This window comes from Amblyomma americanum, chromosome 7 (genome assembly GCF_052857255.1).
Source record: "Amblyomma americanum isolate KBUSLIRL-KWMA chromosome 7, ASM5285725v1, whole genome shotgun sequence".
Classification (NCBI taxonomy): Eukaryota; Metazoa; Arthropoda; class Arachnida; order Ixodida; family Ixodidae; genus Amblyomma; species Amblyomma americanum.
The window spans coordinates 172,727,840-172,754,220 of NC_135503.1; the positions used below are offsets into that span (position 1 = coordinate 172,727,840).

The 26,381-nt window shown below is 46.5% G+C and overlaps 1 protein-coding gene across 2 annotated transcripts in view; it reads left to right on the plus strand.

Moving 5' to 3' along the window:
- The first annotated feature begins 1,246 nt into the window (after nucleotides 1-1,246).
- Nucleotides 1,247-26,381, plus strand: part of LOC144097587 (uncharacterized) — a 162,861-nt gene continuing 137,726 nt past the window's right edge. For both annotated transcript variants that reach the window (XM_077630258.1, XM_077630257.1), the window contains exon 1: nucleotides 1,247-1,328. The gene's annotated coding sequence lies outside the window, so the exon portion shown is untranslated. The remainder of the gene's footprint in view (nucleotides 1,329-26,381) is intronic.

The window sequence follows — 26,381 nt, forward strand, 5'->3', positions numbered from 1 at the left end:
AAGGCCCCTCGGCGGAGGCAACACACCACTTTCGCCCCAGCTTCCTGTTGACGGCACCTCCTTCCTGACCCGACCGAGAAAAATCGGCAGTCGCCTTTTCTTGTCCTCCCCCCTGTCTTTCACTTTCCTGTCATCTATCTTACAACTTTCCTGCATCCTCCTCTCTTCTCAGTTTTTCACTTTTCATAGGCGGCGAGGGTTATCCTTGTGTGGCCAACTGCCCTGTGTTTTGCCGTATTTGGTTATAGTTAGTGTGTACAGCTAGCGTGGGCAGGGCTTGCTAGCAAGCTCCTGTCCCGTCCCCTAGTTAGGCTCCATGGTAGGTGGCTGACACCATGACCGAAAAACTAAATTTTTGTGGCTCATTCCTTTTCCAAACGTGACCGCTCTCTAAAAAGAGGGCTGAAGAAAGCAGATTTTTTCCCTATAAAGAAACAAACATTTTCAAAGTTTCATGCTATCCACAGTGAATGCGAACAAAACCAGCCCGAATAATATCACCATTTCTTGTGTCCAAATACTTAACAGATGCCTTGGGCCCTGGCTACAAGGTATCCAAAATGGCCAGCGGCAATCTACTTCTTGAATTGCGCGAGAGCATCCAATGGTCGAAACTCTCAAGCATTTCTTCCATAGGGGACATCACGGTCTCTGTGAATCCCAACCGAGCTCTTAACACAGTCCGAGGCGTTATCTCAGAAAGTGACTTCATCCATTTAACTGGGCCGAAATGATTCAAGGGCTCATCGACTAGAATGTAATTGACGTTCACCGAATCAAAGTCCGCAAGGATAACAAAGGAATAGATACCAAACAAATGGTCCTCACATTTAACACCAGCACTTTTCCTTAAACGATCGAAGTGGGATAGTTGAAAGTCAACGTCAGACATTATATACCCAATCCACGCCGATGTTTGAATTGTCACGAGTTTGGCCACGGCTCACAAACTTGCCGCGGCCACAAAACCTGCGCGAAATGCGCCTCGAAGGACTACAATTTCCTACAATTTCCTCCTGTCAAACTCAGAGGAAATGATTCAATCCCATGTGTTCCGATGAAAGAGAAGGAGGGCGCAGGCCATCTGTGTCAATTGAAATATTCTTTTCAGAACACATGCTTGCAGAAGAGAACATAAAGAAGCCCTCGTGTGGTAATTCTTCTTTTTTTCTTTGTTCACGGAATTACTTTTCTTTCCGCTATAAGGGAAGCGGATTTTATGCGTCAAGATTTGCTGGTCAATACGGCTGCTTCAAGAAGGTTTTTCAATTAAGTTCAGTACGACTGCCTTTGGTGGTTTGTTCAAGCGTCAAAAAATCTGAACACTGGTGAGTAGCAGCAAACATATTCAGGTTAGTTCCTCAATGGTACCAGAAAATGTTCATTGTGTTCGAGCTGGGCGTCTCTGTACAAAAAGCGGATGCTGAGACTCCAATAACATCCCATAACCCTGCTGAAAAAGAAATCATCCAGCACGATATGAGATTACGCCGCTGCTTCACATCCGTCTCCATGCTCTTGTTGCGAATAATAAGTGGCAATTCCAGTAATCTTTTGAAAGCGCTCAGTTATGGCTTGACTTGAATTACCTATGCCTTTCTGAATTGACCACGCGACTTCACGCTTGCTATTTCTCAAAGAGCAACTTTAAGTATGCAAAAACACTTGCAACCGAACATGCTGCAGCCTGTTTTAGGTGACTTTGCCAAACTTGGCATGAGCCGCATTTCGCGCTATCCTAAAAGCAAATCGGAGGCACAACATCCCACGCGAGCTCTGACCTGCGAATGAATGGTCCTTCCTCTACGTTGTCCAACAGCGCAGTGCAGACTGCATAGAAAGCTTCAGTATTCATAACTTGCCCTTTGCCGCTGACCGCGGGCGAGGAGGTCTGATGAGGACGTTGTTCCAAGATTGCAGATGAAAGATGAAGCAGGAGGGTTGTTGCCGAAAGGGGCAAATTCGCATTAATAGCCTAGACAGAAAATTGCCCCAGAAAGGCCACTTCCATTCAGATCAGAAGGTGTCGTCGCTTTTTCTGCTTGTTCTCTAAACGCTTGGTTCTTCATTCAAATATTATGTCTGCCAACTCGACCCTCAGTACACTCTGTTAACGAGAAGAGTAACTGCGTTTTTGGAAGGAAAGATCCCATGGGTAACCTGCATGGATGTCAAACACTATGAGGACGAGTGAGCAAACTAAAGTGCAGCTAAAACATTAGTGCACAATATATCCAAAGCATTCGCTATATTTTTACGCAGTTTACGAATGCTTAAGCCTGGTGCAAGCGGCGAATTTGGTTAAACACCTGTATTGCGATTACGGTGATGACAGTGCGTTGTCGGATTCCGCACTGTACTTAACAAACATAATATTAAAAATATTTCATTAGCACCGAGTGAGGTACAGTTTCGTAGCAATGATTAAGAACCACGAATATCCGCCTCAGCACGAGGTAACCTGACGCACATTAGCCATACGATGTTTGTTCATCTTGGCTACTTGCAGTAATTTACGCATTCCGTGTGGACCATCGAAGACAAGACACCTGATCTATCTTCTAAAATCCCCACCGCTCGATTCCCGTTCACAGCTGTCCTATGCTGACAGCTTGGTGCATGAAGGGTGGTTCTTTAAGCAACGATTACGACGTTGGCAGTACAAGGTAGAGAGACCACCCTACATTTAATAACATTCGCCGCTATGAACGAGGATGACGCTGGTAAACACTCTCAAGCTTAGGGTGCGCAACATAGAACACAACAGATTGAATCGCCGCCGCTCTTCCTCACTAGATAGAGCGCCTAACGCTGAATTAGGAGGTCGCAGGTTCGAGTCCCACCGATTTCATGTTGTCTTTTCTTATACTTTCTATTCAATTAACTTCTAACAATAAAATATTCTCTCTAATATTTCGGATTGATTAAGACCACAAATTGAAACCAAGAGAAACACTTTTTAAGATAGGTATAAAGTCGTAGCGTAGCTAGCATAGCAAACTCGTACGTATTATACATTGCTATATATGGCCTGGAACTAGTGACCTCTTTTAATTGTGTAGGCAAATAAACGATGAAGCCAATATTTAAAAAAGTTACGTCGGCTAACTTGAATTCTCACGGGAGAAGCCCGGAACGTCTCGACGTTCAGAATGGCGCACGAGGCAAAAAAAAAAAAAAAAATTTGCCGCCACCATCTGGGAGATGTTGAAGTAACGAGCATTAGCTGTTTGGTAGCGCCATCTATTGCCCATGCGATGCATTACCACGTGGTTAGACTATGTTTCCATACCTCGCAGCGAGTGGGCTCCTACCGCCTTGAGGTCGGATATTTTGACCAATTTGGCAAAAAAAGTTTTCATACTCTTTGGAGAGCCATTTTTCCTTACCTCAAGGCGGTAGGCACCCGGTCGCCATGAGGTAAGAAAGTGTAGCTGCCGAGAGTTGGTGTCACAGCCGCCATGTTAAGCCTAAACATTAACCTCATTAGGCAATGTTGGTGTGTAACATGTTTTACTGATCGAGTCCGTTACGAATACACCGTTAGTTAGATAATGACTTCATCGGATAATAATTATAAGCAATTAAATTTAAGCCCAACCATAACAAATATGAACTTCATTAGTTAATATCAATTTTAGTGTTTTCTACTCATCTAGAGGATTCCAGATATCTAATTCGTTTTATGCTGTCATTAATTACTGAGTTTTAAGCGAATAAACATAATCACGTGACTTGTTAATTATGACGTCACAGAGTGATTATTAAGCCTAAACAAGTCTCCTAATCACCCCCATCAAGAATGCATTGAGTTGCTATGTCGATTTACCATAGGGGCCGCCATCCTGAATTCCTCGGTCCTAGAAAATTTCACGCCGCAGGGAGGTGGTAGCAGACACCAAGAAATCGAGAAACGTGATGAATAATAGCTAACGGTCTTAAAAATGAATGCGGATTAGCTCAGCTAATCCAGGATATACAAAGTTGAAAATCTCGGCATTCGTTGTGTTTATTGGCGTTGGCGTGGACATCGTTCTAACGGCTATGAGTTCGAGGAAACGAAATGCGCATAACTAGCTCCCTGCGTCAATGGACGCCTCGTTCGCATTTTGATGTACGTGGCGCTGGTGACAGAGATGTGGACTGCTAACGTTAGCGCTGACAACGTTGTGGCTGACATGCGGAATGCAGCAATAGGCCACGGCGTTCATTTGTTCATTAACCCCCTCGCGATCAACCATTAGCGTCCACCTTCCAGGGTGGCGGGGTGGGCGCGCTGCTTATCCAGAGTGCGGAACGCATTAAAGCACGTGTTTGCATTTGGAGACCATCTTTATCCCTTCCCTTACGGCACGGTTCAGGTGTCTGCCGAGATGTGACAGATACTGCGCCATTTCTTTTCCTCAAAAACCAAACAAAACAAGTGAGCCGTCGGCGTTCATTGGATTCGTTGGCGTTCACTACGTTGCCGAAGCCGTTCATTTTCACCACAGGAAAAGCGCACAACTGGCTTCGAGGGTCAATGCACACCACAATCTCGCTTTCATGTACGCGTAGTTGGTGTCCACATTGAAAATGAATATTAGTTTTCAGTAGCTGTCTCATTATATATATATATATATATATATATATATATATATATATATATATATATATATATATATATAAATGGACACTCGACCCGCGCCGAAGGGGAAGGGCCAAAGGAGGGAAGGAAAGAAGCGGAAATTGAAAAAATAAAATTGGATTTTGGGGAAAGCCGTGGACCCGCCACTGTGGCTTTCACTCCCTCCTTTATCCCATCCCTTACGGCGTGGTTCAGGTGTCTAACGATATATTTATTTAAAATACCTTACAGGCCCCATGGGGGCATTGTGTAAGTGGGGTTACAGAGTAAGCAACCTTCTAAAGTGGATACAAAAGATACACCCCAATACAGGGCTCATCAACATTACTACCAAGATAAAAACATGAAACAGGAACAACTGTAGTAATGAAAGGCCACAAAGGTACACTTAAGGAAATAACATGAGTAAAACTTAACGTAAGGCATTAATACTAGAAAGTAAAATACACAAAGAATGAACATATCAGGGAGTACAATTCTTGAAGTGATACTCGGGAAAAAAGACGCAAAAATCAATAATATATACAGGTCATACAAGTGAACACACGAAGCAGCATGAAATAGCAATTCACAGGAGCGAGATAGCAATGCATCACAAATATCACAAGAAGTTCGAAGCAGATTGCCAAGTGTAAGAAACGAGATAAAGTTATTTGTAAGTGCTATTATGAACAATGCTCGTGTAGGAGATGACGAAATTTTTCTTGATGACTCGAAAGCAACGTGATAAGGCAGATCATTCCACAAGCGAATGGCGGTAGGGAGTGCGGAAAAGTTAAAGACATGTGTCGTACCGTACATGCGCGCAAAACTTAAGTGGTTATTTAAACGACGAGACGTGTTCGAGGCGGTCTGGGTATGTAGTGTGGATTGTGTGGCATTTTAAACATATTTGTGAAACAAGGATAACAGAGCGATATTACGGCGAAGAACTAAAGGCTGTATGCAATGATCGAGTTTCATTTGCGTTACGCTGGAGTGATGGCTATAATTACGTGAAATGAAACGGGCAGCTCTGTTCTGGACTGATTCAAGCATGTCGATTAAGTATGTAGGATGTGGGGACCAAATGGATGATGCATACTCGAGCTGAGGACGAACAAATGTCTGATAGGCTAATTTGCGGATGTGGGAAGGTGAATTACTCAGATTACGACGTAGGTAACCTAATGTCCTTGAAGCTTTTGCGCAAACGGCTGTAATATCGAGAGCTGTCCAGGAGAGGTTATCGGTTAGGTGAACACCCAAATATTTATACGATACTGTATGTAACAATTCGTTATTATTGACGTTGTATAAAAAATGTGAGTTGTCACGCTTACGACTAAAAGAAATTACCTGACATTTTGACACATTTAGAGCCATTAACCAGGTGTTACACCAACTATGAAGTAGGCTAAGGTCATTTTGAAGGGCCAGGTTGTCGTCAGTACTGTTAATTGATCTGTAAATGATGCAGTCGTCATCGAAAATACGCAAGCGAGAAGAAACATTAAGTGGCAAATCATTTATGTAAATTAGGAAGAGTAAAGGGCCCAAAACACTGCCCTGAGGCACACCAGAAGTAACGTAAGTAGGAGACGAAGCAATATTATTAACTACTGTGAACTGTTGACGATTCGAAAGAAAATTACGAAGCCATGTTAGAGTGAAGGAGTCAATTCGAATTGCAGTTAATTTAGCAATAAGGCGACAATGAGCTACACGATCAAATGCTTTGGAAAAGTCAAGGAAAATGCAATCGGTCTGCTGGTTATTGTTCATGTTAAGGTGCAGCTCAGTCGTGAATTCGAGTAACTGTGTCTCACATGATAATCATTTCCTGAAACCATGTTGATGGCGAAAAAAGAAGTTATTGGACTTTAGGTGATTATAAATATGACTAGCAATTATATGTTCGAGTATCTTGCAGCAAATGCAGGTCAATGAAATTGGACGGTAATTTTCCCGGGGAGTGTTTATTCCCAGTTTTAAATATGGGTATGATTTTGGCCATTTTTCAGTCATTGGGCAGCTGTCCCGATGACAAAGACTGCTTGAATATATGGTACAGAATGTTACTGGATATAGAAATGGTATTTTTTAATATCTTGGAACTAATATCGTCAATACCAGATGAAGTAGAGAACTTCAAATTATTAATAAGACATGCAATTCCCTCCACCGAGATTTCAATACTTTCCATGAATCGACAGTCAAAATCAGCAACATCAGGCACATTGGTATGATCCCCGCGGCTGAAAATCGATGAAAAAAAAACGTATAAAACGCAGAGGGGCACACATTGTCAGGGAGAGGAGTATTTGTATCGCTATGCAAGGCTATCTGGTTAGAGTCACGGTCAGGTGATATAACTCGCCAAAACTTTTTTGAATTCGAATTTAAGAGAGAAGGTAAATCTGTGGAGAAATATTTATTTTTAGCTGCAGCTAAGGCAGAACAGTACGGTTTTAAGCAAAGGCTGTACCTTTCCCACGAAGGAGCATTATTGATGCGTTTAGCGGTATTGTACCGACGTTTCTTTTTATTCCTGAGCTTACGTAGGGCATTAGTAAACCAAGGATTTGTTTTGTCATTTGATATCGAGATCAACGGGATATATTTGTTAATTAGAGTAGACATTTTATTCTTGAAACATACCCAGTTATCTTCCACCGAGTGATTATAAAAAGAAGGAAGTAGCGTGCGGTTGAAAAGTACTTCAAGTTCATCGTTTATTTTAGAGTAGTTTGCTTTATTATAATCACGTATTATTTTCTTTGAGATCCTTTAAAATGGTAGTGGAACACTGATTGTTACCTAAAGAAGGTTGTGATCGCTAAAGCCGTTTAGATGAACTACAGATTCAATTTTTTCGGGGTGTTGGTGAGTATAAGGTCTAGAATGTTAGTACCGCGGGTTGGTTTGTTAACGGCCTGGAACAGGTTAAGATCTAAAGTTAAGTTAAGAAAATCCAGAGATGTTCGACAAGATGATGATAGATTAAGCCAATTTATGAGCGGAAAGTTAAAGTCACCGAATAAGTAAACAGAATGCGCATGACAGAGCTGGAGGGCCGTGGTTATGCTATTGCGTAGTTCTGTAACGAAAGAAGTGCTGCAGTCAGGTGGACGGTAGCAAGCACCTACCAGTAGTTTGGTCGTATTTATTATTACTTCAACCCACACCATCTCAAGAGATGAGTTCGTGTCGATAATAAGTGAAGATAATGACTTTTTAACACCAAGAAGAACGCCCCTGCCTCTCTTGCTAGTTCGATCTTTGCGGTAAATATTATAAGAATGGTTATCAGGAAGAATTTCGTCGTCAGTAATGTCAGGATTTAGCCATGTTTCGGTAAGAACAAGAATATTAGATTCGTTATCGTCAAGCAGAGAGCAAACTAATTCGAGCTTGGGCATGATGCTTCGTATGTTTGCGTAAGATAGTGTCAACAAAGACCCATTGATAGGTAGCTTTGACTGTGGAAGAGCCGTGAGCAAGTGCTTATGTCTAGCTATCTTTGCGACATGACAACGGTATCAGTGTTTTTGTCGTACATGTAAGTCTGATTTCTTATAAACAGGCGATCTACTGACAGTTTAAAAGGAACTTTTTGAGGTTTGGCGAAGTCATGTAGCTTCGTTCTAGCTTGTCGCGTAGCTGGGGAGAAATCTTCACCGATTGAATATTTTAAGCCTTTTAATTTGTGTGCAGATGACAAGATGCGTTGCTTGTCTTTAAAAAAAGTTTGTTTAGCTATTATAGGTCTGTTCTTTCCTTCTTGGTATTTCCCAAGCCTATGTACGCGCTCGAATTGCGAACTGATTGTTTCAGTTTGCAGTTTTTCAGAGCAGGATTTTATGATTTCCTTTTTTGGTGTAGCCCAGTCCTCAGCAGGGTCATCTTCTATCCCGAAAAACAGCAAATTACTTCGTCTGAGCCTGTTTTCTGCGTCCTCACTTCTTGAAGTTATTGTTTGCAGCTGATCTGAGAGATCGCTTACAGTTTTGATTCCTTTTTCCTTCACGCTCGAATCTGCAGCGTTTTCTGAGGAAGTGGCCAACTCAAGCGCCGCAACCTTGGCTTTTAGAATGATGAGTTCATTATCAGTGGCAGCTTGTTTGTCCTTTGCGCTTTTTAATTCTGTCAAGAGCGCCTCTTGTGCGGCCTCTAGTTTCTGTATCGACTCAAGAGCCGAGGAAATCGCATCCGCCTCAGCTTTTGACATTGGACCTGGGTTCGTCTCAACGTCGCCAGAAAGCAAGATGAGCAAATCAAACATTGCAGAGTAGAGCGAACACAGAAGTAAATTAGAACGCTTTAAGACATCAATCCACTCAAGTGGGCACGACACCGCGATCGAACAGCAGTTGCAACTCCTAAAGCATGAAGCATACCGTACGTAACTAACCTGCAATAGCAGTAGCTGAGTACGCTGCATACTCGATGCGGTGTCGTGCCCGAAGTGGACGCCTGCTGGCTGGCTTTTATATCCTCTTTCGGTGGTGTCCGTTGTAGTCCCCAATCGCCGTTGCCAGATGTGCGCTGAAGTCTGGTCAGGATTCGGCGCCGTGATTACCAAGGCATGCCGAGGTGGTGTCGCATCATCGGTGCGCAGTCTGCACGTGCCGGGAAGTGCTGAGCAAACGGCCCAAGTGACGGTCACCTGCAATAGCAGTAGCTGAGTACGCTGCATACTCGATGCGGTGTCGTGCCCTAAGTGGACGCTTGCTGGCGTGCTTTTAAATCCTCTTTCGGTGGTGTCCGTTGTAGTCCCCAATCGCCGTTGCCAGATGTGCGCTGAAGTCTGGTCTGGATTCGGCGCCGTGATTACCAAGGCATGCCGAAGTGGTGTCGCATCATCGGTGCGCAGTCTGCACGTGCCGGGAAGTGCTGAGCAAACGGCCCAAGTGACGGTCACCTGCAATAGCAGTAGCTGAGTACGCTGCATACTCGATGCGGTGTCGTGCCCCAATGGTGCCCCAGTGAGACAGATACTGCGCCATTTCCTTTCCCCCAAAACAAATTATTATTATTAACGACTCCGCAATATGATATTTTCGTACCGAGCACCAAGGGCCCTATTCTCGATATTCATATTTCGTCTGTCGGCGCCTTGCTGCCTCTGCGATTTTCACTCGGAAGTGTCAGTCACCGTCAAGGCAGGTCAAGGGGTGCGTCAATCATCGTCTGTTACAGAGGCACCTTTCGAGCTGACGTGAAATTGGCGTGGTGTTTAAAATATATTTTAACAGCGCTATTTTTAGTGGCCGGCTGTTTAATATATGCGATTTTGAAGGGCTAAAGAAGCTACAAGTGGTACGTGTGAGAACACATGCGCTCGACTTGCCAATTTGGATAAAAAGCTGCATACTGATAATATCCGCTTCCTTAAATCTGATTGCCTGGAACTATGTCACGTGAAACACGTGATATGCACGCAATATGAAGTGATGTTAAATAGATTTTTCATTATGTTTGCAAGGTACCGCCATTGCTAAAAATGGCTGCAATTCTCCGCCATAGTTTCGCCCGGCAATTGTATCTGAATTATGGAAATTAGTGAATTAAAAGCGGATTTACACGGCGTTAGAGTGCCGGTGTTTAGCAGCTATTTATTTTAAGCGAGAACTAAGCTTATAAAAGTCATTATTTGATTGCACAATGCAATAAAATGGCGTCATGGGGGCGCGTCTCAAATAAGCAACGCATGATAGCGCTAACATCCAGAGCTTTAAAGTGCAGCCGCGTAGGGGCGCTAACTGCTCTCCATTTGCAAACCCTTCGCTCGCACTAAGAAATCACCAGTCCGTGCGTTTAAAGTAGCGCGGCAATAGCGTCGCTGGCGGTGCATTGCGCTGAGTTTTGCTGCTCGTTGCATTTATTCGTCGTTTGTTAAGCCCTAGAACTGCGAGAGGTGAGCGACTTTTGATAGCACCACGATGCTTTCGATTTGTCTCTGACTAGACAGCTAGTCTGAGCAATGACCTGACGGGGCGTATGGTGCGGCGGCTATGCAAGGATGCATTGCGTTGAGAGACAGTGCCTCACTGTCGGGCTCTGAGATGCGATCACCAGCACTGAACTTCGATGAAAGGATTGGCTTTGCGCGCGTGATGAGTAAATGACACAGGACCGATGGTCGCGAGGCCGCGCAACAAGCTCCAGGAATGTGGCGGGCTTCTCGTCAAAACATCCGTCCACAGAGGCGCACTATCTGATGACAGCGGTGTCAGCAAGACAGCGTAAACGCCTGCTGCATAAGGTACAACTTGACAACGCCTTCAGCATCATTAAGGTAAGGAAAACGAAAGCTGTTGCAGGGATAGTTTGTGTAGCGTCATTGTCACTCATTCTGCATGCAGGCTGGAAAGTACTTTAAGGTAGGACACATGCTGCGAATCCGAAATTTCTATTCCGCATTTCGCTTAGCTTTATGCACCATTCTGTGTTCTAATTTTTGCGCAGAGCGCCAAGTTGAGAAAACGAAGCCTAGTTTTTATGAGAAAGATGACTGATGTCATTCAACTTAATTTTGGTTGCCGTCAAGCGTCCTTGACCACTGCACAAGGCCTACAGCTGGTGCCCTAAACTAAGCAACCTCTACTAATATACGGATACATGAGGGCCATTCTCTTCACAAAAAAGAGCGGGACCGGTTCTTGACCCGCCGCCAACTAGAACACAGCATGCCTAAGCCAATCCCGTGTGTTGAGGCCTTTCCAGTAGAAGCTGCCGCCACTGTGCGCCAACAAGCATCACACATCTCAGGAAAAGAAACTTGAGCAAGGGAAATGTGAAAAAAAAGAAGTCCTTGGCGAGAAGAGCATAAGGAAGGGCGCATACTCGCGAGTCGCGACTTATTTTATTCAGAGAGAAACACGCAGTTATTCTTTATGAGAGCCAAATCATTGTCTACAGCGCACATGGCGGCAACTTTTTTTACTTTTTACACAAGTTGATTGACATATCGCTTACGCAGTTATCCCCTGAACTGTCAATAAAAAAGCCTCTGCCAGCTCACGTGCTATCTGGTCACGACTGCACATCAGGATTTTTTATCCAGCAAAGTCCGGCATGGTTTGCCAGACGTAGCCAAAGTGATGGGCCGGAATTTAAGGGCAAATTGGACATCTTACCATTCTTCATCGAAAGCTGGTGTTCCCCAGTTGATCGTTAGTACAACGGCCCGTTTGGCCTGTGTATATATTAGCGCATGTCAGCGGGATATCATACACAACCCTCGCTGGACACCTCTAAAACTGAGTGGCGTGGCGCGTCGCACACACTTTTCCGCGGAGACAATCCGGGGGCATAAAGACACCAACTTGCGCGATGCAGAAAAGAACCACCGGCACACCGTAGTGATTGGCTACATTCTTGGGGTTGTGGGACATCCTGTGAATATAGGGGACAACTACAAGTCTTATCTTTGGTCGACCGTCGCCTTCGTGGGGCGTTCCAGTGCGGCTGGCCGTTTGCCCGACTCACCGCTCACTTCAAGATGACCAAACCCTGTACGAGATAACACCACTCAGAGTCGATGAGGTAAGCCGCCTTCTTGACTTCTGTCTTCGCAGTACCTATTTCACCTATAAAGGAGATTTTTAAGCAAACGACCGAAACTACCATAGGTGCATCTATTTCAGTAACAATGGCTAATTAAACCATGTGAAGACGTCGTAAGCCGGCCGCTTACAACCATCAATTCGAAACCAAAGTGGCTCCTTTGTTATGTAGACGACTGCTTTTGTGTTGTGAAAACGTCAGAAATAGAAAACCTTCATACCCATCTAAATTCAACTGAACAGGTCATAAAATTTAGAGTTGAACGTGAGCAGCAGTGCAGCCTGCCCTTTCCCGACGTTCTACTCACAAGGCACAAAAAGGCTTGCGGTTCTTGGTAGGCAGGAAGCCAACCCCCATGGGACGGTACCTCCATTTCAACTTTAACTATCCCACTCCCCACAAGACATTTGTCATTACATCTTTATGGAAGACAGCTTACACCAAATGTGCCTCACGTGATGTAAAAATAAACGAGAAGTACCGAATCGTCTCCGATCTATAAAAAAAAATCGTAACCCGTTTTATTAACTCCACGCATTAGTCGAAAACAAAAAGTCAAAACAAAAACAGCACTATTCTTTCTTCAAGCAAGCGCCAGAAGCAAAACCGGGTTTGCATTCCATACGTGAAAGGCGTGAGCGAGAGCCTGGCTCGTATTCTCGGCAAAGAAAGGGTGCTAACAACGCACAAACCGACGACGACCATCGGATGCCTTCTCCCCCACCCGAAAGACCATCACCCTAAAGAAAGGGCCCAAAGCTTGTACACAAATTCCCTGCTCGGTCTGCCCGGCCTCGTACGTAGGCGAAACGAAGAACTTCGCGGAAAGTATCAGTCAATACAAAGCGGACGTGCGACCGAGGAACCGTCAGCGCAGCGCTGTGGCCTAACACTGCGAGGCATTCAACCACCTAATTGACATTGACGGTACTATTTTACTGGAAACCGAAGCTAACCCACGGTGGACGCTTCTACTCGAGTCGTGGCACATCCAACAGGCACCGAAGAATGTTAATCGCTCCCTGGAAACACATGCCTTTTCTTGCATCCATGGTTCGTGGCCACTGATCCGGAGGTCTTTAACACGAGGGCTCAAAATGCCAAACTGTGTCTCCCCCGTAGTCACAGTATGAAGAAGGGGTGAGCCGGTCCCGGAACGTCGTGTTTTTCCTGTAAAATTAACTTTTTTGGCGTCAGTCATCTTTCTCCTGAATTAAATTGCCCATTGAAAAGACTTCTGTGAGATGTTTTCTTTAAAGCCTAGCATGCTAGTACTTTCGTCAATTTCTTGTTTTTTTGGTGTCACTGAATGTGGAAGGCAGCAAAGGTAAATCAGCTGGGACGAGTCGTTTCTTTATAAGTGTGAAAAAAATGTGATAAACACTTAAAGAATACAATAACCGGCCACAAGCATTATTAATGAAGCACATAAAGGTTATTTCGCTACTCCACCTGAATTTTTCAAAGTAGTGTTACAGCATCAATTACATAGCACTCAAATGGAAAGGACAGAAGGAGGATGAAAATATTTCTGTAAGGGCACCCGGAAAACAAATATATATGAGTCTTGCACGTTTTTTTACAGCCATGCTGTTCCTGCCGGTGAATGTTCCAGCACACAAGAAGTCTCTGTGTTATCCACCTAATACCCATTGTGCTGAATATCTCTTCATTCCCCTGTACTGCCCGAATGAAAATCATCAAACTGGTGAGCACATGCCTAAGGTGCTTTGCAGGCATGGAGGGGTAAAATGTTTTCCAGGAATAAGATTGCGTACTGCTAGCGATGTCTGATTGTATTTATCTATTCTTTATTCAGCAAGAAAGTACAGAGTAAAGAGAACCGCATATCAAGTTAATGTAAATTAATAATGTCTATAGTTTTCAGATGACAGCAAAGAATTTAGGTGTGGCCAACACGCAGTGTAATTCTCTAGATTTTGATTTCTCTAACTTACTGCAATGTCATGACAGCCTCATTTTAATCGGAGTAAAATGCAAAAAGCATGTATATACTAAAAACACAAGGTATTGATGAAGAATCAAATTTGTGCCTTTCCCCTCAATATATATTTAATGGTTTCCTTTACCTAAATAAATAAATAAATAAATACTTTCTTCACTCCAAAGAAACAATACAAGACGCGGACGCGCCAAAGCCTCAATTGGGCTTGTAGGGCGCCGTCCGGCAGCAGCAACAACCTCTGTTACCAAATCAATTCTTTGTTTTGTGTACATTAAAACATATGCACTAGAGCTGTTCAAGCTCGGCAATAGCATCTCGTAACTGTCTGCGAGTGTTCAAGTTGAAAACATTATCTGGCATCTCATTGAATATACATGGGGTATAATATGACCTCATAGACATACCAAAATGAGTTCGCACTGCAGGGACAATATATCGAGAAACTTTTCTTAATGGGATTGGTTTAACGTTGTGGAACCGAAAGTCAGAGTTCCAGAAATATCTGAGTACAGTGATTTGTTTGAACACAATGTCAAAGGAAGGCAGACCTGAAGAAAGGAATACACTTTGCTGTTTATGGGGTATTGAATAGATGACACTCTTAGCCATATTCTTGAGAATACGGTTTATCCTATTTTTCCATGTTGCAGAACAGTTGAAGAAACAGCACATGCCATATCTCAGCAGAGAATACCCCAAAGACTGTGCAATTAAACGTCTTATGGCAAATGGCAGGTAGGCCCTTAGAGCATAGAGCAAGCATGCGACGCCTCTAAGCTTCCTACTGAGGTGTGCCATGTGCGTGTTCCAGGATAAATCACTGTCAAAGTAAATGCCAAGGTATTTCACGGACGGAACACATGTAATGGGGTAGCAAGAACATGCAGTGCAACTGGAGCTGTGCAAAAAAAACCGCAGCGTTTTTCGGGACTGGCTTGTGTGCATTTCTAAAGCACACTAGATGAGTTTTTTGGGGGTTTATATCAATCAGGTTACATAGAAACCAATCATATAGATTAGTAGCGTCCTGTTGAAGTTGACGGAGTGCGCAAGAAAAATCTGTATTAGATGAGATGAGGATGGTGTCATCTGCATATTGGTAAATCTGTGATGAAGTTATAATGCCGGGGAGGTCATTAACATAGAGATTAAATAAAAGGGGTGATAAGATGGATCCCTGAGAAACACCACTATATAAGTCTATAATTCTGCTTTGCACAGGTCCAAGTTCCACCATTTGAGATCGCCGAGACACATAATTTCTTAGTAACATTTGAAAAGGACCACGAAAACCATAGCAAAACAACTTTTCACAGAGAATATCATGGTGAACAGTATTAAATGCCTTCCTGACATCAAGAAAGAGACCAAATGCCACTTCATTTTTATCAAAACTAGAATGAACGGAATCCGACATCTTTTCTAATAACGTTTGGGTACCAGAACCAGCAACAAATCCGTTTTGATGTGGGCTAAGCACATTATGCCTCAGCAAAAATGCTGACATTGTACATAAGACGTGTTTTTCTAGAATTTGTGATATACACGACACGATAGATATTGGGCGATAATTCGAGATATCATTTCTTTTGCCACCCTTGTAAAGTGGTATAACACGTGCTTGTTTAAGAAAGCATGGTAAGAAGCCACTTTCAATCATATCATTTAGCATAAAAAGAAGGACACACTTCAAGCTTTGGAAGTTTCTGGAAAGGTCGCTGATAAATATTCCTTCAATTTCAGCTGATTTGTTATGCCGTAGACTGGAGATTATGCTGAAAAGATCTGGCTCTAATAACTATTTGTTCCCATCAGTTCGGGAAATCTGCAATCAAGCACCTGTAGCGATTCAGGGAACTTCGTTTTGCTACTACTGATTGGTTTTGCACTGAGCACAATTTGCATTCGTGTGTAAACGAAGACTGTATTTGAACTTGCAGCTTCAGCAAATTCGCATATGTGAAAACCTAATGTCTAGCTTGTTCGAAGATTTCAGCATTGAACATTGATTAACGTGCAGGTGATGATGTGCGTCTTATGCAGACGTGGCGTACCACTCTCACCATGCGGTCTCATGTGCTCGGGAGCCGATGCCAGATTCATCTTTGCTCACCTGTTGGCTGGACTGATTACCTAGCTGGGTGGCCTGTTAAGTGGAAGCCGACAGGGCCGATGGGACCCCCCCCCCCTCCCGCACCTGTTACCAGGAGCGGTCATGCCCGGGGGGGGGGGGATCGAGGAATGTACGTCGAGGCGTGACGCCCGCGCTTAGGGTGAGCTGCGGCACTAATCCTTTCTGTCCCGACGCGTGGCAATCGGTGGATCGAATGCGCATGCAGCGAGCTGCGCATTCCACTGGGCTTGGACCGGCGAGCCCTGGGCTCCGCCCACTTGCACATACGGTGCCACTGCACTGCGGTTGGCTAAGATTCGGAGAGAGCTAGATTACTCAGCTCCGCCCAATTATCGAATGGGTTAAAACACGTAGGAAACAACGTCTTGGGACGAGCGCGCCGAGTCTCAAGCTCGGCCGTTTTTAACAGCCTTTTTTAAACAGCCTTGTCATCACTGCCTTGTATTTCGGTCCCGTCTTTAATAAATAAGTTTTGTTCTAAGAAGTTGGAATTGCTGCCCCAACCGGCAACGTGTCGCCGGACGAGCGGACGAAGACCTGAAGTGCTCTTCGTACCGCTAACCGCCGTTCCCATCAGTAGGAAGGCAGGAAAGTTTAACTTCAGCAAGGAATACAGAGTAAAGAGAACCGCATATCAAGTTAATGTAAATTAATAATGTCTATAGTTTTCAGATGACAGCAGAGACTTTAGGTGTGGCCAACACGCAGTGTAATTCTGTAGATTTTGATTTCCCTAACTTACTGCAATGTCATGACAGCCTCATTTTAATCGGAGTAAAATGCAAATGCATGTATATACTAAAAACACAAGGTATTGTTAAAGAATCAAATTTGTGCCTTTCCCCTCAATATATATTTAATGGTTTCCTTTACTTGAGCGTAAATATAATCTGATAACTATTTGTTCCCATCAGTTCGGGAAATCTGCAATCAAGCACCTCTAGCGATTCAGGGAACTTCGTTTTACTACTACCGATTGGTTTTGCACTGAGCACAATTTGCATTCGTGTGTAAAAGAAGACTGTATTTGAACTTGCAGCTTCAGCAATTTCACATATGTGGAAACCTATTGTCTAGCTTGTTCGAAGATTTCAGCATTGAACATTGATTAACGTGCAGGAGATGATGTGCGTCTTATGCAGACTTGGCGTACCACTCTCACCATGCGGTCTTATGTGCTCGGGAGCCGATGCCAGATTCATCTTTGCTCACCTGTTGGTTGGACTGATTACCTAGCTGGGTGGCCATACGAGGCTCCTGAACAATTACCTGAGGTGTCTGCAAAGATGTATACTACTGTATGGAATGATCAAGAGTTCTTTTTAAGGTAAGCATAGCTTGTATTGTGCAAGACAGTGTATGCAACCATAGTCAGCTGCAGGACCGTGACCCCACCGGCGAGTGGTGATAATAGCAGGAGCACCAACATCTACAGCACGGAGGAGGACATAGCACCATTTGGATTCTAACTGACCGACAGCAAGTCCGTGATCAGCTGCGTGTGGAAATTTCAATCACTGTCACGATTTTAACGTGTAGCTATGCCACAGGCAATCAATGGAAATTTTCTCTCCTTCAGGTTTAATAGCATACTGCTATGAAGCTGCTGGACTGTTCTTCATTTTAGTGATCTTGTTTAAACAGAATCATGTTGTTGGCACGCTATTGATTAGTGTTATGCATGACAATAGAGATTCGATTCCTCTGGTGCTGCAGGTTTTAGTGAGTCAGGAAGCGTCCCAAGCGCTTGCCGCCTACCGTCGACCAACTTGCTGAGCCTGTGCTTCAAGACAGGTTTTTGTGATTGTAAAGTAATTGCGTTCCTTGGCGTAGTGCTCCTTACGTGTTTTGCTTTTACACAGCACAAATTTTATTTGGTGCTTCAGTGCAGTGAAAGATAGCAAGGCATCAAAATGTTTTTCTGCTGGCACCATAGTGCTGACTGGACATGCTTTCACCAGCGCTTTTTTGTTTGGATTGGTGCTTGTGGAGAGGCAGCAGTCCATAACATCATCACCATACAGGACGGTCGCTGTGTTCGCAGCCATTTCCAGCCTTTTTTCAGCAACTCAGCTTGTGTGGCACAGTTTGTATTGTTACGAATAAGTGGCAGTGGAAGACGTAGTGGCCTCTCTCGTGCAAGGACGAAGGAAGAAGAGGTTAATGCAGCTGCCTGTTTTGTGCCACATACCTGGGCTGAAGAAGAAGAACGAGAAGCTGCCTGTTCGTGTTGGTGCTCCCTGCTAGGAACTCCGTATTCTAATCCCCAACACTTGTATATAAATGTAAATAGTATTTCCCCGTAACATCCTTGGTGGAGGTGCGGAAAGACGGAACTACATAGCGGATGATACCTACCACGGCCGACAATGACTGAAGCATCCCCCCAAGATTCGGCAGCATCCGTATCCTCTGTCGTCCTCCCTCACCCCCGTGATCCTGGACCCTTCTGTGGGGCCGATGACGCCGACGTCGATACTTGGCTTCGCATGTATGTACGGTGCAGCGCTTACAACCGCTGGGACGAAACTTTCATGCTTGCGAACATAGTTTTTTACCTTAAGGGCATTGCGTTCAAGTAGTATGATACCAAGAAGAGACACTGGCCAGTTGGGCTGACTGCAAGCTGAAGCTTATTGACCTTTTCGGCAAACCACTCGGCCTGCAGCTTGCCGCTAAAAGAGGTCTTGCCAGTCACACCCAGTAATCGACGGAGTCCTACGTCTCTCATATTCAAGATGTGTTGTCTCTGTGCTACACAGTGGATACAAAGATGAGCGAGGTTGACAAAGTCAGACATGTGCTCAAGGGCATCGCAGACGACGCCTTCAAGCTGCTCATCTACAACAACTGCGACGAGATCGCCGACATCATATAAGAATGCCGCCGCTTCGAAGACGCCAAAAGCCGGCGGATCACCCAGCATATCGGACGCCTGCCCAGCACTGCTCCGTATTCCTCCTGTCAAGATCTTTTTTCTCGGAACCAGCCGACCAGCCGTTGACCCTTCCTCTTATTCAAGCCGTCGTGCGACAGGAAATTGGGTTTCGATTCAGTCGCCGCTATTCATCCCCCCATGTACCCTAAGTCCTTCCTTTTTATGCTGTCCGGCCTGTTTACGCCACTCCTCGACCACGCCATCCCTCCGAGTGGCGTGCGCCTGACGACAGGCCCATATGTTTCAATTGTTCCCGTGTAGGTCACATCTCCCGTCATTGCCGTTGTCAATTGTACTCCTCCACGGGACCCGTTCGTCGACTCTCCCTTCTCGCCCCGACACTGCCCGCTCAAGCTCTTTCTCGCGATCCTTGTACCCATCAAGCCCCAACACCGACGTCTCGCCGCCCCTGTTTCAGCCGCTCACCATTCCCACAGCACCGCCAGTCCCGTTCGCCGCAACGACCACGCGTCCCCTCCTAGCCCGTACGGACGATCACAGGCAAAAAATTAGCTTCGGCAGCGTCTAGAGATGATGCTGCAGTGATGACCCGGCCCCAAAATCCTCGTTTAGTTCTTCGTGTCCCGCGGAATTTACTGACCATACAAGTCGATGGAGTTGCCGTCTCTGCTCTGGTTGACACGGGCGCCCACATTTCTGTGATGAGTTCCGACCTACGTCGCCGCGTCCGCAAAGTACTGACGCCTGCTCCTACAGCCGTTGTTCAAGTTCCCGATGGCACAACGTCCCCAGTCCTCGGCCTGTGTGCTGCTCGTGTGACGATTTCTGATCGCTAAACCCCCGTGCTTTTTACCGTTCTCAACCACTGCCCTCAAGAAATCATACTCAGCCTTGATTTCCTTAGTGAGCACGCAGCCCTTATTGACTGTGCTACAAGTGTTGTTGAGTTGGAACTATCGCTCCTCTTAGAACCACCTGCCCCAGTTGTGCATCGTCTCGGTACTGCCGAGTTCACCCAACGGCAAGTATGTTATCACTCCTGAACTTGATTTACCCGTCACAAAGATTGCTGCCCTTGCACACACAGTTGTTACAGTATCGGCAAACAGCGCATGTCTTCCTGTTCTCAACTTCAGTATGCACGTCCAGACGCTTCCTCAAGGCATGTGCCTCGCCACGCTGTCCCATACCGAGGAGTGCGTGATCTCCGCAGTCACAAACTGTGTATCGCCCTCTTCGGGCGGTCATTTCAAAGCTAGTTAGAGACAGGATCATTATGTCAATATGATCGCTTCTGATCTCTCCGCAGGCCCAGCATAGGCGCTTACCTATTTACTGGGATCCTTTCAGGACATATTTTGTTTTAATGACCGCCCCTTAGCGAGTACGACTATTGTGGAGCATCGTATCGACACCGGTGATGCCGCTCCTCTGCACCGCCGGCCTTACAGGGTGTCCTGTTCCAAACGTCAAGTGATACAAAAGGCAGTCGAAAAGATGCTCGCTAAGGACATCATCGAACCGTCCTCCAGTCCTTGGGCATCTCCCGTCGTCCTTGTTAGAAAGAAAGACGGAAGTTGGCGTTTCTGCGTTGATTACCGCCACCTAAACTGCATCACAAGAAGAGACGTGTACCCACTCCCAAGGATCGATGACGCTCTCGACTGCCTCCAGGGATCTCAATACTTTTATTTCATTGATCTTCGTTCCGGTTATTAACAGATTGCCATTGATGAGCAGGACCGCGAAAAAACAGCTTTTGTCACATCTGACTTTTTATACCAGTTCGAAGTCATGCCGTTCGGACTTTGTAATGCACCAGCTACCTTCGAAAGCATGATGGACTCGCTCCTTCGCGGATTTAAGTGAACTACGTGTATGTGCTTCCTCGACGATGTTGTCTTCTCGCCCACCTTTGCCTCGCACCTTGAACCTCTCAGCAGTATCCTGACTTTATTTCGTACGACTGGGCTACAGCTCAACTCGTCCAAATGCCGATTCGGCCACCAGCAACTCACAATTCTTGGACATCTCGTCGACGCCTCCGGCAAACGTCCTGATCCCGCTAAAATTGAAGCGGTGCAACACTTTCTTCGTCTACAGTCCCAGAAGGACGTGTGCGGTTTTCTTGGGCCGTTTTATTCATGATTTTGCTCTTATCGCTCGTCCCCTCACTGAACTACTGAAGACCGACACCGAGTTTACCTCGGACCCTAATCAAAAAATGCGTTTTCCACGCTTGTCCGCCTCTTGAAGGCATCATCGATTCTGGCACATTTTGATCCCGCGGTCCCTACTGAACTCTGCACAGACGCCTGCGGCTAGGGGATCGGAGCAGTGCTCGCACAATGCTCCCAGGGTTCAGACCGCGGTTTGCGTATGCTAGGCGCCTGCTTTCATCTGCCGGGCGAAATTAGTCGATTACCGAACGGGAGAGCCTCGCCCTGGATTCGGCTGTAGCTAAATTCCGGCCATACTTGTTCGGGATTGCTTTTTCTGTTGTCACGGCCCACCATGCACTTTGCTGGCTGTCCTCGCTGAAAGAACCCCTCCGGGCGTCTTGGCCGCTGGGCGCTACGCCTTCAGGAGTACTCGTACACTGTTGTGTACAAGTCTGGGCATCCTCATCAAGACGCTGACTGCCTGTCTCGGTACGCTGTCGAGCCACCTAATCTCAGTGATATTGGCGATATCCCTTCCCTGTTTGGCATTTCTGATCTACACAACATCCCCGAGGAGCAGCGCAAGGACCCATATTTGCAACCCATCATCGAGGGCCTCAGTTCAGGATGCTCGAAGCGCTCCCTGCAGCTCTTCGATACCAAAAATGGCATCCTCTATCGCCGCAACTTCCGTCCTGATGGGCCCTCCCACCTTCAACAGCTCCCTACTCCCACCTTGAGTAGCTTCGCTCTTCTAGCTGGGCACCTTGGTGTGGCAAGAACCTACGACCAGATACGGCACCGTTTCGTTTGGCCTGGCTTATACCGTACAGTCCAGCGTTACGCCTCCACTTGCGACCTCTGTAAACGAAGGAAAAATCATTTGGAACCACCTCCTGGTCTTCTGCACCCTATAGACGTGCCTATAGAGCCGATCCATCGTATTGGGGTCGACCTCCTTGGTCCATTCCCGACCTCGGTATCAACAAATAGTTGGGTCACAGTAGCCACCGACTATGCCACTTGGTACGCCATCACCCTAGCATTGCTTACGAGCTGCGCAACAGATTTCGTTGACTTCCTTTTGCACAATCTTATTCTGCAACATGGTGCTCCTCCTCAATTACTCATGTACCGCGGACGATATGTCTCAAGTTGTTGAGGACATCCTGCGCTCATGTTCAACCAAGCACAAGATTGCCACAGCATACCACCTGCTGACGAACGCGCTAACCGTGCGTTTGAACTGGACATTAACAGACATGTCTATGTACGTCTCCCCCGACCACAAAGACTTGTGTCTCGCCCTGCCCTATGTGAAGTTCGCTTACAACACCTCCCGGCATGACACAATTGGCTACTATTCCTTTTATCTGTTTTATGGGAGACATGCCGTCCTGCCTTCGGACACACTTGTCCCATCCGCTGACCGTCCCGTCACCGCCTGCGCCTGTGACGCCATTGACAAGCTGCAGACTGCTGTGCTCGCGCTTCCTTCCTGCTGTGGAATTCGGCGAAGTTGCGCATGGGGAAGATTCCCTGAAGACCACGGCGAGGGTGGGTGAGCCCTCTGGGGGAGATGTGACTGCAGGACTGCCGGAGGCAACGACGACAATAGCGTCCTCACGTGTTCGAACAGGAATGCCGGAAGCAGCTACGACAACAGCGTCCCCACGTGTTCAACAGGAATGCAAGCGACGACCATAAGCATATTCGTTCCGGTCCTCGCCACGACAAAGTGCGGTATCAGTGTGTTTGAGTAAGTTGAGTGGTTGTAAACTACCGGTGGGATTAGCCTTGCAGTTGCTGCCAGCAATTGCTCCACCGTAGCGACACCTAAATAGAAATCACTGACGGTATCAGTGTGGTCTCCTTCAGTCATGCTGGATTTGAACAATTGCCCGAGTGCCGCACCTTCGACAGAGCTTCCGCGTTCCGGTCACCAGTACAAGATCTTTCGACACCTTCTGGAGACAGCCTGCATTCCTGTGTCATGCAGGTGCCCTCCGGGTCAACATGCGCGCGGTCCGGACGCACGTGCGCGGGCACCTGGAGGCCGCGGGGACGACAACGTGGCCGGGTCCTGTGCCCTTTGTCTCGACCGACCTGCGAGGAAACCTCAGGACCGCCCTGCCGAGGGTGGTACCATCAGTGCCATCGTGTGATTGGACGTCATTCTTTGAACTGGATTCCCCAGCTAGGGATCTGGGGAATACGAAGAGTATTTAAGGAGCTGCTGGTTTGACACCAGGGAGAGCCCCCTTCTTGAGAGGTATCAGAGACTCCCGACTCCTAAGAAGCTCTCTTTACTGAGAAACACTCTCAGTTGCCCGTACTTGTACATAATGTAAATAGTCCTTGTATAATGTTTTCCAAGTTTTCTTCCTCCGATCGTCCTGGTCTATTCTCCGGCCCAGTAACGCTACATGAATCCCAACAAGAGGGTCGCCATATCGCCCGTAGTCGGCTCCAAGCGTCCCAGCTAGCACTGAAGTCTCAACAACTGTATGGCACCTGTGGGACGCCCACGTGAAGTTACCGGCTCCAACGGACTTCGGCAGCTACGGGACTGACAGGCGTCAGCTATTCCTTGGCAGGATGAGTGCCCAATGTTTTCCGTTCATGTCGCCAGACCTTACTATCACAGCCAGATGCTAAGTGCGGGTTCCTGTTGTCTGGGAAATTGATTTAGGGAAACTGCTTTATCCACTTCAAGCTAGGGCTCTTTTTTTAGTGGGCTTGCTAACGCAAGGTGGAACTCACGATGGAGAAGTTAAAAGTGCAGGAGATGCTCGAAATTTGCCAGGAGCTGGGGATTTCGCTACGTTCTGCGAAAATAAAAAGAAAATTCTCGAGGTTATGCGGTAGGAGGAGGTGACTACTGAGGAGGTCGGCGAGGCTTTAGAAACTATTGTTGGACGCAAGAAATAAAAAGAAGAGCTTTGGTTGGCTCAAGAAAGACGGGAATTGCGTGAGCAGAAAGAAAAAGAAGAGCTTCGGTTGGATTGAGAAAGACTGGAATTTTGCGCGCAAGCAGAAAAAGAAGAGCTTCCGTTGGCTCAATAGAGACGGGAGGTCCGTGAGGCAGAGGAAAAGCGAGAGAACATGCTCGAAAAATGAAGGAGCTCGAAATCGCGTCGAACGGAGGGAATATGGAGCGTCTTAGCCCTGTAGCTTCGGTAGAGGAGCAAGGGAGGCAGAGATTGTAGGATCTCGTCTCAACATACCGCGTGGGAGGAGATATTGCACTCTTTTTGGTAAATTTCGAACGCGCATGCGGGAAGGTGCACATCGACAAGAGCGCTTGGTCTGACAAGTTACTTCCTCTCCTTCCGTGCGTGGCGGCCGAAGTGGTGGCTCGCCTCTCACGGGAAGGTTGTGATGACTACGAGAAGGTAAAGAGCGCACTGCTTAGAAAGTACCGGCTTTCTGCTGAAGCGTTTAGGCAGCTATTCAGGCAGGCAAAGAAAGGCGGAGAGTCGCATACTGACTTCGCGAACCGGCTTAAAGTCAACTTAAACGAGTGGCTTAAGACCGCTGAGGAGCACAGAAGTCATGACAAGGTACTGGAGTGCATCGCACTAGAGCAGTACTATAGCGCGATTCCAGAAGATCTGAGTATTTGGCTGCAAGATAATCTAACAGATATAGACCTTGACAAAGCAGCACAGCTCGCAGACGAGTATTACGTTCGCCGAAACCTCCAAAGCAAGGCAGGATACGATAACACGTTCGGAAAGGGAGAAACCTATTTATAGAGAATCCTCGACCGAAGGGTGCCACCATCACGCCGAGATCGCAGAACAGAGGAAGCGGGATCAAAAGGAGGAGGTAGCGAAAACAAGATAGAGCCACCCAAGTCTTCCGATTCGCCGAAACAGCAGGCACCTGAAGCTCGCACGTTTGAAGCGCGAAAGCCCATTGTCTGCTATAATTGCAACAAGGAGGGTCACATTTCAGTGAAGAGCAAACAGCAAAAGATGGCGTTCGCGTGCATGCGAGAGTCGGAGGAAAACCTTCAAATGCTGGAGCCATACATGCGGGACGTAGTGATATATGGCAAGAAATTCAGAGCACTGCGAGATTCAGCGGCTACCATGGATGTTGCTAACCGTCCTGTGTTTCCTCCACGTACTACACTGGCCAATGCCCCTGGATTAAGCAGGTCGCCGAAGAACAGAGTGCATGCTGGCCTATAGCGAAGGTGACCCTAGAGGGGACTTCTGGCAGGCTAGACACAGAAGCGGCCGTTAGCGCAAATTTGCCGACACACTTACCCTACCTGTTTTCGAACAAGTCCGAGCAGCTTCTGAAAGAGATAGGTCCCTCTTTCACCTCGGGCTTGGCTTGCATGGCGCCAACACGTTCTCGAGCGCGAAAGCTCGCAAAGAAACTCGACTGCGCTCCGATAAATGAGCAGGCACCGACCCACTCTCCCGACCTGCCGGAGCATCCTTGCAGAAAAACTGATCCGTCTAAACCACATGAGCATGACCATGAAGGTGTTCCCGAACAAGCGGTAGCTCATGAAATCCAAGGAACTGCCGATTCCGTACAGAATGAGGCAACAGGAACCAACGCGAAGGGTTCGACATTAACACCTGCTTCGTCTTGTTGGGAGGAGTTGACTAAGGTTGATAGGAAAGCACTTATTGCAGAAACGACCCATCCTTAAGAGCTCTAAGCAATAAGGTGAGCGAGGGAGTCGCCAGAAAGAACATCAGCTTTCATGAGAAATCAGGCCTTCAGCACCGGAAGTACGGCGACTCAAAGGGACGCGCATATGAGCAACTCCTAGTGCCTGAGAAGTACCGGCGGCAGCTTCTAGAGCTCGCACACGGAAATGCATGGGCGGGCCACCTGGGCATAAAGAAAACAAAAGCTAGATTAGCCCTAGAATATTACTGGCCTCGCTGCTGGAAAGATGTGGAACAGCTTGTTAGATCTTGCGACACCTGCCAGCGGGTCGGCAAGTCGGCGGATAAATGGAAAGCACCCATGACACTACCCAAGCAGCACAGGTCATCGGCCCAATATTGCAC